Here is a 13,320-nt window from a genome sequence, read left to right as displayed (position 1 = left end):
AGACCGTTGGCACTGCACCATGACAGTATATTGGATATATCTGCCTGTAGCTGTAAGCAGTCGGAAACCGAAGAGATCACTTTCATTAATTTGAAATCATCCGCATACTGAAGTAGAGTAGAATGTTTGAGGCAGGATGACATGTCATTCACAAAAATATTAAAAAGCAGGGGACCTAGGTTGGATCCCTGAGGAACCCCAGATGTGGGGACATATGCATCTGAGTACGCGCCCGAGACAAAAACAGAACAGGAACGTTGACTTAGGTATGACTCGAAGAATGCAACAAGCGGGTCAGAAACACCGGATGTACATAGCTTATCTAGTAGGACGCCGTGACTCATTAAATCGAAAGCTTTTGATACATCGAAGTAGACAACATCAATCTGACCGCGAGCACTGACGACAGGGGCAACAGAGGACATGAAGGATACCAAATTTGTTACCGTAGATCTGCCTGTCATGAAGCCATGTTGAGAGTCAACGAGCTTGCGTTTGAAGAACGACGACAAGTGCGTATATATGATGTGCTCAAACGCTTTGGAAGGCGCACATAGAATACTGATCGGTCTGTAGTTGGTCGCAATGTGCCGGTCTCCTGACTTGTGGATAGGAATCACAACGGATGACTTCCAGTGACTAGGGAAATTATTGCATCTCAGTGACAAATTATAAATAAACGATAGTACAGGTGTAACAATATCAGAGTAAGCTTTCAGAAAAACAGCTGGAATATGACCGAGAGTAGGCGCGTGCCCGGTGAATAATAATTAGGAAGTCTCAATTACGGTTGACTTCTGAAAAATTGAGCTAGCAGAACTGCAGAACGTGACAAAGAAAGGCGCCGTCAAAAAAATAAAAGAAAAATAAAAAATAAAAATAAATAAAAACTGAATGGTGCGCGCACACCACGAGCTATTCGAAATCGCATTTATCTTCATTATGAAGGCATTGGGAATTGCAGTGATTGATGTTTCCGACGCTGAACTACAAACAAGCAACCTGGATTTTTAGCTCATTAAACGGCTAATTAGCTACATTTTAACGAAACCACTGCACGAAAGTATTGCAAGTAATTAGAGGATATAAGAAAGCTTCTAACAACTTAGCTTATTTATATCAAATTGTTTTGTGGGCTTTTGTTTTAATTTCTTGCAATCAAGTCAATCAATCAAGCACGTCCGTATACTATGGGCCGTATCATTTCCGCCACGACGCATATGTAGTGTGCAAGAACGTAGTTGCTATTCTGCTCTTGGTCACTTGAAAAGCATTGATAAAAGGGTGAGGTAGCTTTTTAAATATAGGGTGACCCCGCATGCCACCAGAGGCCGTCCTCCTTGTGGGTAAAGGATATCGAATATTGCACACTTTGGATAACGTAATCATGAGTGGCATGCTTATTCTGTTTTCGTATACGCACGAACGCAGCGTGATGCAAATTCCATGACCAACAGTACTCGTGTGTCACATGAATATTTCCAAAATTAGCTGACTAACCTTCCCTTTGGTGGATTTTCGGAAGCACGAGGATAGCAGAATTGTAGTCACGTATTAGAAAGGCCGCATTGTTTGGTAAGCGTCCTGAAGGTTACACGACCACCTGATATCGCTTTTAAAAAGCCGCTTGCAAATGAGCTTACGGCAACATGGACAGAACTCAATATCCCCGTTTTTTATCCAGCCCTACGCGCGCCACCAGCTCCGGTGGCGAAGCGGTAACGCGTGCGCGTGGAGACTGGGAGGTCCGCAGTTCGAATCCGCGGACCGGCTGTGCCGTCTGGGGTTTTTCCTGGGTTTCCCTCAGATGTGTAATAGGCGTATGCCGGCACAGTTCCCCTGAAGTCGGCCCATGGACGCAGCTATCCTCCCTCCGAGCGGATTCCGCTCGGTCTTCCACTTCACCCTTTCCTCTCCTCCTCTCTACCACCTTTCCCTTCCCGAGAAACATGCCGCCTAATCAGGCAGGCAGACCTCTCGGGTTCCTCCCAACGACACTCCTCCTCCTCCTGCGCGCGCCAATTTTAAGAACAATAACGCTTGCGGTGTACAGTTCGTGATTAAGCCTGTGATGGGCTTTTTGTATTCCATCTACCTATGCCGTCAACACAGCTTGGGAGAGAAGTTCAATATAAAATACCAGCGTTTCAGAAGCTTTTTCCTAAGCTGTACTCCCGGAGCCCGAAAACGACGAGCTTTCAAATTGGCGTACAACCGAAGTGGCGAAACAAGATTACTTCTTCAGCTTGTTTAGCAGGCGTCTGGTAAAAAAAATCAGGGAAACAAAAAATGATAAACTGATAACCGCGCTGGGGGAAGGATAGCGAAACAATGATAAGTCGTTTCACGGGGCCTCCGGCTTACTCTCCCGCCCTACCTCCTCCTCCTCCTCCTTTCAGCTGTTTTGACCCGTGGCATTGCTTATCTTACAAGGCATTTCTGAAGTAAGGTGAAGCCAGCATTCAGAGGGAATGTCATGCGAAGTGAAAATGCAGTGTAATGAAACAATTAAGCACTAGTGACTTCTATATGAAAGCTTAGTCATGTCACTTACCCAAGTCAGATGTCGAAGTTACATGCGATTCTAGAAAGACAAAAGTAAATTGCCCCTTAGATGCGATAGTCGTTGCCATTGCTCGCCTAGATTGCAAAATTGGGCTCACGTATACAATTCACACACACAATGCTGATGCGTCACAAAAGCACTAATCATCAGAATCTACAGCAATATAAAGACGACTGACTGACGCTGGTCGACATGAGGTATACATGTGAAAACCGTCCGCGAGCTGCAGCTCGGCAGCAAGCTCGGTGCTTGCTGCTCACGATACTCCACTGCGTGCGGGCTCCGCTGCCCTTTAGATGTGTACGTTGACAGTGTTATTCACGTCACAAGAGCGTGACGCAATCTCCGGTTTTGTATTTACCGACAATGCGTAGCCTATTGCCTAAAAATTGTGCTTTTGTGTGGCAAAGGAAAAGCGAAACGTCACTGCTCCCGCATGGCGGTAAGAATTTTACGCGTTAGGCCGCGTACCCACATGCGGAGACTGCGGTACCCTTGCCAATGGGCGAAAAAAGCAGCCAGTCGCTTTCCGCTTTTTGGCAATCGCACAGTGCACGATTTTTCGCGGCATCTACTCATGCATGTTCGGCCAATCAGGAGTATGCGGAAGCTGCCCCCTGGAAGGCATGTCGCAGCTGTGCTCACGTTTCTCAACCGGCGAATGTCACTGCTGCCTACATCCGACCGGCATGCCGCCCGTCTGCTACGGCCCGCACTCTGCCCCGGCCCGGACCAGACTGTTTCCTTGCTGAGGCCCGGTCCCAGCGCGCCTCTGCTCTATGTGGTCTCGAGGCCCGGAGGCGTATACGATGGAAGCGGCATCGACAGCGTGTGTGTCGTTTTGTACAGGCTTGCTTCTGCATATAGTTCTGGCGAAGCTGCTATACTGGCTGTTTTACCAAGGTCCCCAGATTGTATACCTTTACACTTTTATTGTATACCTTTACACCCAGATTGTACACCTTTACAAATGGCGGTATCAAAAAAGCGATCCCGTTTCAGCGATCGACATTGGTTCGGAACTGACCTGAAATTGCGCGCGTTTAATACCGAGTTTTTGAAACGGAACTGGGTAATGGATTTTGCAAGTACCGAGGTAGGTTTTTCTTTGTCCAATCCCAAAATTCGCGGTCTTCATGCCATGGATCCATACAACTGGTTATTGGACATCTACAATAAACATTGGAGACCAAGTTGAAAGGTATAGGCTGGGACTGAAGGAACGGGTCGCACCATCAAACGCATTATTGTTTCGTTTCAAGCTGATCTCAACTCGCTGATTGCTATGCAATTTATGCATCCTACATTTGTAGTTGTAAGGGACAAATGTCGCCTCGGTAGAAATACTTTCACCCGCTGGATCACGTCACGGAAATGTTTCCTTTCTAGGCGAGGGGGGGGGGGGGGGGGGCTGCAGACGTGCATTGTCATTCAGAGATGCGATAACACACCACCGAGCGCGTTTCAAAATGAACCCCCAGAAAAAAGCTCATTTTCATGTTATTTTGGTGTCGTCACTGATTTTCCTTTCCGACACTTCAGCCAATCAACTTTTCCTACCTGCGGAAGGCAAAATCTGACCTGGGACTTTAAGTTAGAAACTGCATCATCTGTTGTAATTGTCTGTTCTTGTGTTATTGTAAATTGCCATGTGACGTATCCACCAGCGACTATACCTATAAGTATGGCTAAACAGTACACTACACTACAGTACAGTACACTAAAATAAAATTCGCTCAGTGTTCTCTACTTCTTCACCGCCTCGTGTGTCGGTGACCTTCTGTATTCCTACCCACTGCTGGGATTTGGGAATATACACGCCTTCGATTCTGAATGTATTTAGTTCTGCACCAAAATCTCTGGTCCAAAGAAGTGGCGTTTGATCAAATCATTGCCACTCGCAGACGACATCACTCGCATCGCCACAGCACTCGCAGACGCCGAATTGTCCATATGTTCCATTTAATTTAGTAATAACTCTGGATATAAACGTGATATCGAAGATGTCATCATTTAATTGCGTAGTCTGTATGTCCATGATTAACAGCTATGAGTCCGCGGCCCATACCTGCTTCCCTTGATACGGCGTGCGAAGTAGCGTTTGGTCAAATCGTTAATTTTCAAGCGACTAAAGAACAAACAGGAGACAAGATCACACACAAGTCGCTCTGTTGTTGTTTCGTGTTTGTTCTTTGGTCGCTTGTGGATTTACACCAACCAGCCCAATCTATATACTTCAGACATATCGCCAAATCATCGCCCAAGTGGCACTCACTGGCGCCCCAAATTTTCAGTTTCCTCTATTTTAGCTCGTAATAACTCGATACCAACTTGATACTGACGGTATCATCATAAAACTACGTAGTCTGTGTATCGTCTGCGGACCGTAGCTGTTGTCCTTGCTGCACCTTTAGAACTCGCATTTAGTCAATTTGACGTCCAGAAGGCTATCACAGGCGCCAACCTGCCAATTTCATCCGGCAATCTCCCGATATCTGGAAAGTCTTCATGCTCGTTCCCACAGTTGTACATCACGTCTTGTTCTTTATCTTACGCGAAAGCTCCCGGGCGTGTTATCGGTGTTGTTATCAGGTCAGGGCGCGAAAAGATATGACCACCTCTCCCTGCCCAAATCTGTTCCTCCTCACGTACTCACGCACCACCCTGTAAACTTAGCTTCCTTGTGTAGTCATCTGCTATCAGGTCAAGCCGGGTTTCAGAGGGGTTTGATTTGATTCGATTTGATTCGGGTTTTATTGGCGCATCAGCTACAAAGGCCAGGTTTCAGAGGGGGGTGTCCCGGAATGCTGCTCTTGAGCTTCGCAAGCCTTTTGGCAACTACCGAGTCACCGACTGCCAGACCAACTTTATTTATCACTCCAGAAGGATGTATCGAGCTTATTTACACAGTCATAGTAGTTTCGGATTCATTTTTAACACCCACTTTTCTTCCTATAAAACTGTTAAGTAGGCCAGTAAGATGCACCATACGAAGTAATTTACACCATATAGTCATAATTATCGCAGAAATTGAATTTAAAATACGCCGCAAAAATAGACCGTGCGCAACGGTGGTGAAGAGAAGTACCAGCCTGCGATCTGCCTGGAACCTCGCGCTGACGCTTAAGGAGAACGCTCGCTGATTGGCCTAGAGAAATGTTGTCTGCTACTCCGCTGTCGTCTGCTACTCGGCTGTTCGGGGTTCTGATAAAGCCTTTCTCCTTGCTCGGTAATGCTTCGGCCGCTCCTTCTATCCCCAATTCTCCGGGAGAACTGTCAAAACAGGTTTACCGCGGCAAAGGGACAAGGCGCTGACCCCCACTGACCGGCGAACCAGAACGAGTTCTCCTTATACCGTCATCGGTGACGTGGCATCATACCTCCTCATCCTCGTTATAGCTGGTGGTGGCGAGTTAAGGGTGCACGCGCGGAGCTATGTTTATGTGACTTTTTTTCGGTATTCGGTCTTAATCTGAATTTTTTTTGGATGGCCCTCTGTACTCCTTTAAACACTTCTCGTGCTCGTCCAACTTGTCGGACTTGTGTCCGCTATATATGCTGATAGGACACCCTACAAGTTGACGTCGTCTAATCAAATATGGCGCACCGACAACCCATCTCGTGACCACCGTAGCAATGACTTTTCCAAATCGCACCTACACAGTCACCATTGTTTGGGGACGACCTCCTCCTTCCTACAGGGCACTATATCAATTCTGCATACTGTTGCCGGGAGCCATGAACTCCACTGGTATAGTGTATAAGGAACTCACCCGCATCGGTGTTCCCTTCACCATACGTACTCCGGCCAAAAATATACCCTGTAAAGTACAAATACCGTTACTGTACAATCATATAATAGTGGATCAATGCACGATGTACATTAGCACTAGGATCAACGAAGAGAAAGAAAAAACATGGAAAACATGAAAGATGTATAAAGGCTTTGCATGTATTTGTCCTTTCTATATGTGTTCCAGCCTCAGAACATCAGTTGTCTCACGGAAAACATGACGGAGAATATAAGACGGAGAACAATGTCAGAAAATTCCTATGTCAGGCGGAATTCGGTGGAACGTAGATAAAAAAAAAGATGAAGAAGTAATACCTGTGGCACACGGAGACGTTTCAACTAACATCTAACGCGAAGCTTAAAGGAAAGGCGTTGCATGACGAGGAGAATCTCATTTTACTCATTCTGAGAAGCTGGCTTTTCATCTGTGATACGACGACAATGCTCTAGAGAGTATTTAAGACTGCAGTCAACCATCATCCCGAATATGACAACGTTCCATAAATCATGTTTGAGAACAACGTCATTCAAGATTATTGTTGACTGCACTCTTAAAAACGAACTTCACCACGTGGCACGCTCGTAGCCAACCACTATCACAAATGACGACGTTCAATAAATTAAGGGTGAGACCGTTGTTGGGATGATGGTTCGCCACCAGCGTGTTATGTGGCGAAGTTTCATTTTTTAAGAGTGTAGTCAACCATCAGCACGAATATGACAACGTCCAATAAATCAGGTTTGAGAACAATGTCATTCAATATGGTTGACTACAGCGGTGAGAACGTTTGCAGTGGCGGCGCGCTCATGATCTCTGTTGTCTGGTGACTTAGAAACCTCACTTCACATGATCAAAATGTAATCTTCATTTGCCCAATAAAATGCATGCAATGCACGCAATAATGGAGCAGGGAAGTAACCCCCAAAATATGTGTTTTTCGCTGCGACGTCTTCTGCAACGGCTAAAACGAGCTCCTGAGAAAGAACGACAAGCGGAAATCTACAGAGCACGCGCAAGGCTCTGTTCCGCACAAGTTTAAAAAAAAAAAAAACCTCTCTACATCCACAGAGCTCATCGCCGAACGACACATCTGAAGCATGTATAGGCGGCGCGTGAGCCGTGAAAAAAAAACAACAACAAAAAACAGAAAAGGCAGCTCACGCGGGGCCCGTGTCCGCGACCGACTTATGTATCGTATTTTATTGCACAGTGACAATACGCCGCAGAGCGAAAATATTTTACATGGTGACGCGTTGTGGGCGGCTTCAGAGATGAAGCAGGGTTTTGGAGTCATGTTAGATGTCACTTGCATGCTCCGTTGAAGGCAGAGCAGGGATGACACCCGTTTCAGATGGATTGCGTGCTCGCAATTATGACAGCACCTGGAGGACGTCGACAGCGACACTAATTTCTATTCGCGGTTACAATGCAGATACCCGCAACTACATAGCTACACACCGTGCGGATTTCGGCAACATAAACCAGGATGTGTAGTGCGAATCCGGGGGTATAACCACCCACGCGTGCACCTTTTGTTATCGCTTCGGAGAGGGAATTATTCCCGCAGAAAATATCGCGCATATGTGAAAGGCATGCTATACGGCGCAAATACACGCGTTTGCTACTCAGTTTAAAACCATGCGATAGCCACGAGTTTTTTGCGCAGCGTATGCGCCATCGCCCTTACGCACGCAATGCCGATAACGTACAGTGCACTACAGCCCTCTATTATACCAATCTTTGTAAGACATCGCATGTGACTATGGGCAGTAGGGAAGGAAAAAATTATATTAGCGGGGGGAGGGGTGGGGGGCAAGTACGCGTCCTCGGTCGACTTCAGGGGACCTGAGCCAGTGCCTGTCTGGAAAGCTTAAACTCAAATAGAGGGCTTCTGGAAATCTTGAAACAGAAGTTAATTTCGAAATACGACATCCGCCATCCCGAATGACCGGGATTTGATGACCGGGAACCCCCGCCGATTTCTTCAGAAAGAGGTGCGCCCACCTGTTTGTGACAGCTATGCCGTTTTGTGAATTGTTTACAGACGTGACTAAGATTCTCACTTTCCGCGAGCAGGGAAAGAACTCTGGTTTCGTTGTCATGAACTGGAGACGAGAAACGGTTTCCGCTACCAAATTGCAGGTAGCACTCTCCTAACCAACCATCATCTCGAATGACCGCGTACTCCCCCCCCCCTGATTCGTTAAAAAAAAAAAGAAAGAAAAAGGAATGCTTTGAACAATCAGGGGAGAGAACGTTGTCCTATTCGGGATGATGCTCGGCTACGAGCGTGCTATGCGGTGAAGTTCATTTTGAGGGGTTTGAGGGTTGAGGAGTTCAAAGTGTCCAATCGCAGGATCGATTTGTCGGTTGGATGCCGTGCACTTTCAAGGACACGTTTTCAACATTTATTGAGTACCCCTATCACAAATGATTTGTGGAACGCAGTGGTCTTAAGCCTTTTTGCGACAAAAGACATGACCGCATAAAGGTCAGGATACGCTTCCCACTTTCAACGAGTAATGGATAGAAACGATGTCATTGGGTGTTTTGCCAGACCGAACGCAACAGCGTAACATTATCTCTACCAATTACTGCAGAGAACGGCATCGTTGCCCCGCACGCTGAACCCTGCACGAGGCAAGCATCGTGTCTGCGTTCCGAACGCCAGGCGACTGAACACGAATACAGTCTCGGAATTTCAAAAAAGGCGTCGCGGTTAGGACGCTTAATCGGGCGGACACGACTAGTTGACCCAAAACGTTGAAAATCCGGAGTACAGACAACAAGTTTCTGCACCACTTAACGCGAACTCACAAAAAGGAAGGCCATAACATTTCCAAGATAACGGAAAGGTAAATGATATATTTCTGAATGATTGGGCGGGCTTCCCACACCTATATCCCACAGTGTCATCGATTGCCAAGCTTTTAAGGTCCGTTTGCAGCTAAACAGCTTCTACGTCTAGAACGTGGCATGGCAAAGGAAAAGGCTTATGGAACATTCGAAGAACACACTATGCTCAGGATCAAGCGTCATACAGGACTATATCGTTCTCGTCTCGTTTGTGGAAGTGGACGGTATACGTTAAACGAATATATCCAAAGTAATACTAAGATGCGTTTCAACTAACTAGGGAGAACTATGTATGGTTCTGAGTGACGGTTCGTTATATCACCAAACTACGAAAGCAGTGAAAATAAATAAAACTATGCAGAAGTCGTTCCACACTTGAAGATTCGGGAAAGAGTACTCACCACAATGTATTCAATCATTTCTCGTTTCTCCAACGGGTGACCTCTCAAAAAGACCTCTGGTATCGCGCTTATCCGAGAAAGACCAAAACGATATTCTTCTTCTTCTTCCAATGAAAATATTCCGTTTGCGGTGCACGAGCGGTCTCGTGCTAGTGTCTTCCTCTTCTTCCTCGTCCATTGGCCTTGATCTGCAAAGGGACACTGACCAGGGCTCATGATATAAAAAGCACTAGGGCTTTAGGTGCAGGGGTTGATTTAAGGGTCTGTCATGGGGTGAGAGGGGGGCGGTTTTCAGGAAATTTCGTGCTTTGCGGCACAGCATCATCCAGTAGGGTTTTTACATAGGGAACGCAGCCGTATGGGGGGCGGTCGCCCCTCCCACCCGCCCCCCCCCCATTAAATACGCCCCAGTCTATAGGTTCAGGGAAACGCACACTTTAGCTCTATGGACAAAAACTAAAAACGGAGTGATTGATCGTTATCGGAAAAAAAAAGAAAAATGCCAGCAGCAGCTATTGCTGCTGGCATTATGGGTCAATCGAATAGATAAAACTGCCGATAACGACACAGCATCTCCCAGTCGGGTTAGAGGGGTTTATATGCAGGTCTGACGAAAGCCGCCATAACGCGGGGTCACTGCTGCAAGAAGGGCTCTTCGGTTTCGTCCTGGCCACACTGTGCCAACTATGGGGATGAGTACACTGCTGAGCAGACCTCTCGAAAACTCACTCATAAGCACGTTCACTTGGGCTCACTCACGCTCAATTCGACCAATGAGCTAAGTGTGAGTGAGCGAGCCGAGAGCTAAGCGGACGGTGAGTGAGCATGACAAAGCAAGCCGGGACACAGCTTTGGACAAAATCTAAAAACGGAGTGATATGTGTGTGTATATATGTATATATATATATATATTTCTGGATAGAAATTTGAGCCAACTCAAGCAAACATTCATCAGTCGCCAATTCCCACTCAGTTTAGTTGAGGACACAATGGAGAAGAATGTGTTCTAGATCTTCAACAGCACCGCAGTGGCTACAGTGCTAAGACGCTACTTCTCTCAAGCGGTAGTGCCACTGTGCTGTGAAGAAGGAAGGCCCGCAGATTGCAAAGCTATGTTCCAAAGCCGCACCCGCAAATCAGACAATGGTTCCGTTAACCTCGTTGTAACAGTCAACAATAATGTTTCGAACATTAACAGTATACTTCATCGCCACCACAGTATTCTTCGTCAGTCAGAGCGCATGCGACAAATCTTCCCGGAACCCCCACGTGTGACCTACAGGCGCACGCAAAACATCCACGATAATCTAGTCAGCTCCTAAGTGCCCACGTGCTTAACAGCACAAATTCTAGTTTCTTCGTCAAAATTCATAGTGACTGTAATTCATCCAACGTCATTTATGCCATTCAGTGCAACGCGTGTCAAGCACAATACGTAGGTCAAACCAGAACATCTTTTCGGATCAGGTTCAACAATGGTCATTCAATAAATGACGTCGCCCTTTTTATTCTCCAATCAAACTTTAGCTCCGATAGAGGCAGGGAACAACGCGAGTCCTACCTCATTAACGAATTCCAATCAATCATTAACGAGATCCCGGTGTACTTTCAACAGTAAGGAATCTGGTCGTCTAGATGGGATATACTTTCCCATTTTTTTCTTTTATTTTCCTTTTTTTTTCTTTTCAGCTATGGCCTCAGTACAGCTCACCCTGAGCTGGCTCCCCAAGAAAGTTGACATCACCACCCGGACTTGACCTTGCGGAATGTTCCAGAATATGACTCACGAACAACTGCGACATGGCATATTTGCACCGATTGTGACTTCACTCAGGGAACCTATTTAAGCAATATGCAATCCTTGTACCTCTTTTGTCCTGAGGAAGACAGTGCCACTGTCTGAACGTCGACCATTCTATTTTTTAATCTATGTGTTAAATTACCCATTAAATGAATTAGTTTTTGTTAACGTTCCTGTACTCTGTAGTCCACGTCTTATTATCTCACTTTTATTCAACTTCGTAGCCGTCTGATATATTAACAAATACGTTAATATATCAGGGAGTAAGTACTCGTACACGTTGGTGTCTATCTTTTTGCTGGTTTTCAGATCTTAAATGGCGCTTTAACGAGGCCGGACGTCGCATCAAACCTTATGAAAACTGTAAACACACACATATATATCTATAATGAGGGGAGGAAAGCCATTAAAGAAACAAGTAAATGACACTAGACGTGTTTGAAATTCAAAATTACAGATTAAGATGGCTTCTATGGCTGCACGCAGAGAAACAGATACTCATGGAACGATGCGACAGCACCAGAGGACACGTGTTTCGCCGTGTTTGCGGCTCGTCAGCTCTGAGTAGCTGCGGCTGGCAAACCATATATTAACGATGAATATATTTGTCCCTTCTATGTTGTTCCAGCCTCAGAACATCAGTTATTTCATGCAAAACCATATATATTATGGTTTGCCAATTCCGAATGATGCGTAGCTATACACAGAGCTGACGAGCCGCAAACACGGCGAAACACGTGTCCTCTGGTGCTGTTGCATCGTTCCACGAGTATCTGTTTCTCTGCGTGCAGCCATAGAAGCCATCTTAATATGTAATTTTGAATTGCAAACACGTCTAGTGTCATTTACTTGTTTCTTTAATGGCTTTTCCCCCCATTGTATATATATATATATATATATAGAACAAATAGGTTAATATATCAGACGGCTACGAATTTGAATAAAGGTGAAATAATAAGACTTGGACTACAGATTACAGGAACGTTAACAAAAACTAATTTATTTAATGGGCAATTTAACACATAGATTAAAAAAAGAATGGTCGACGTTTCGGCAGTGGTACTGTCTTCGTCAGGAGAAAAGAGGTGCAAGGGTTGCATATTGCTTAAATAGGTTTCCTGGGTGACGTCACAATCGGTGCAAGTATGCCACGTGGCAGTTGTCTGAGTCATATTCTGGAACATTCCGCAAGGTCAAGTCCGGGTGGTGATGTCATCTTTCTTGGGGAGCCAGCTCAGGGTGAGCTGTACTGAGGCCATAGCTGAAAAGAAAAAAAAAAGGAAAATAAAAGAAAAAAATGGGAAAGTATATCCCATCTAGACGAACAGATTCCTTACTGTTGAAAGTACAGCGGGATCTTCGTTAATGATTGATTGGAATTTGTAAATGAGGTAGGACTCGCGTTGTTCCCTGCCTCTATCGGAGCTAAAGTTTGATTGAAGAATAAAAAGGGCAACGTCATTTATTGAATGACCAGGCTGGTTGAAATGACGAGAAACAGCAAGATTTGGCTTTTTATTAACGTCCGACCGGTGGTTGTTGAACCTGATCCGAAAAGATGTTTTGGTTTGACCTACGTATTGTGCTTGACACGCGTTGCACTGAATGGCATAAATGACGTTCGATGAATTGCAGTCAAAGTCACCATGAATTTTGACGAAGAAATTAGAATTTGTGCTGTTAAGCACGTGGGCACTTCGCATTAGTTTGCATATTTGACATCTGCGGCCATTGCACGGGTGGCAGCCTTCCGTCGGACTTGTTGGTCGGTTGACTTTGGAGCTGACTAGATTATCGTGGAGGTTTTGCGAGCGCCTGGAGGTCACACGTGGCGGTTCCGGGAAGATTTGTCGCATGCGCTCTGACTGACAAAGAATACCGTGGTGGCGATTAAGTATACTG

The 13,320-nt window shown here is 45.7% G+C and overlaps 1 protein-coding gene across 1 annotated transcript in view; it reads right to left on the bottom strand.

The window, feature by feature from the left end:
* LOC135378705 (uncharacterized) overlaps window positions 1-3,049 on the bottom strand; it is a 32,698-nt gene extending 29,649 nt beyond the window's left edge. The window contains exons 1-2 of the mRNA XM_064611799.1: window positions 3,038-3,049; window positions 2,555-2,584 (exon numbers count right to left, since the gene is read on the bottom strand). The gene's annotated coding sequence lies outside the window, so the exon portion shown is untranslated. The remainder of the gene's footprint in view (window positions 1-2,554; window positions 2,585-3,037) is intronic.
* Window positions 3,050-13,320: the final 10,271 nt, after the last annotated feature.

The sequence above is a fragment of the Ornithodoros turicata genome, chromosome 1 (genome assembly GCF_037126465.1).
Source record: "Ornithodoros turicata isolate Travis chromosome 1, ASM3712646v1, whole genome shotgun sequence".
Taxonomy (NCBI): domain Eukaryota; kingdom Metazoa; phylum Arthropoda; class Arachnida; order Ixodida; family Argasidae; genus Ornithodoros; species Ornithodoros turicata.
This window is presented reverse-complemented; position numbering and strand designations above follow the sequence as displayed.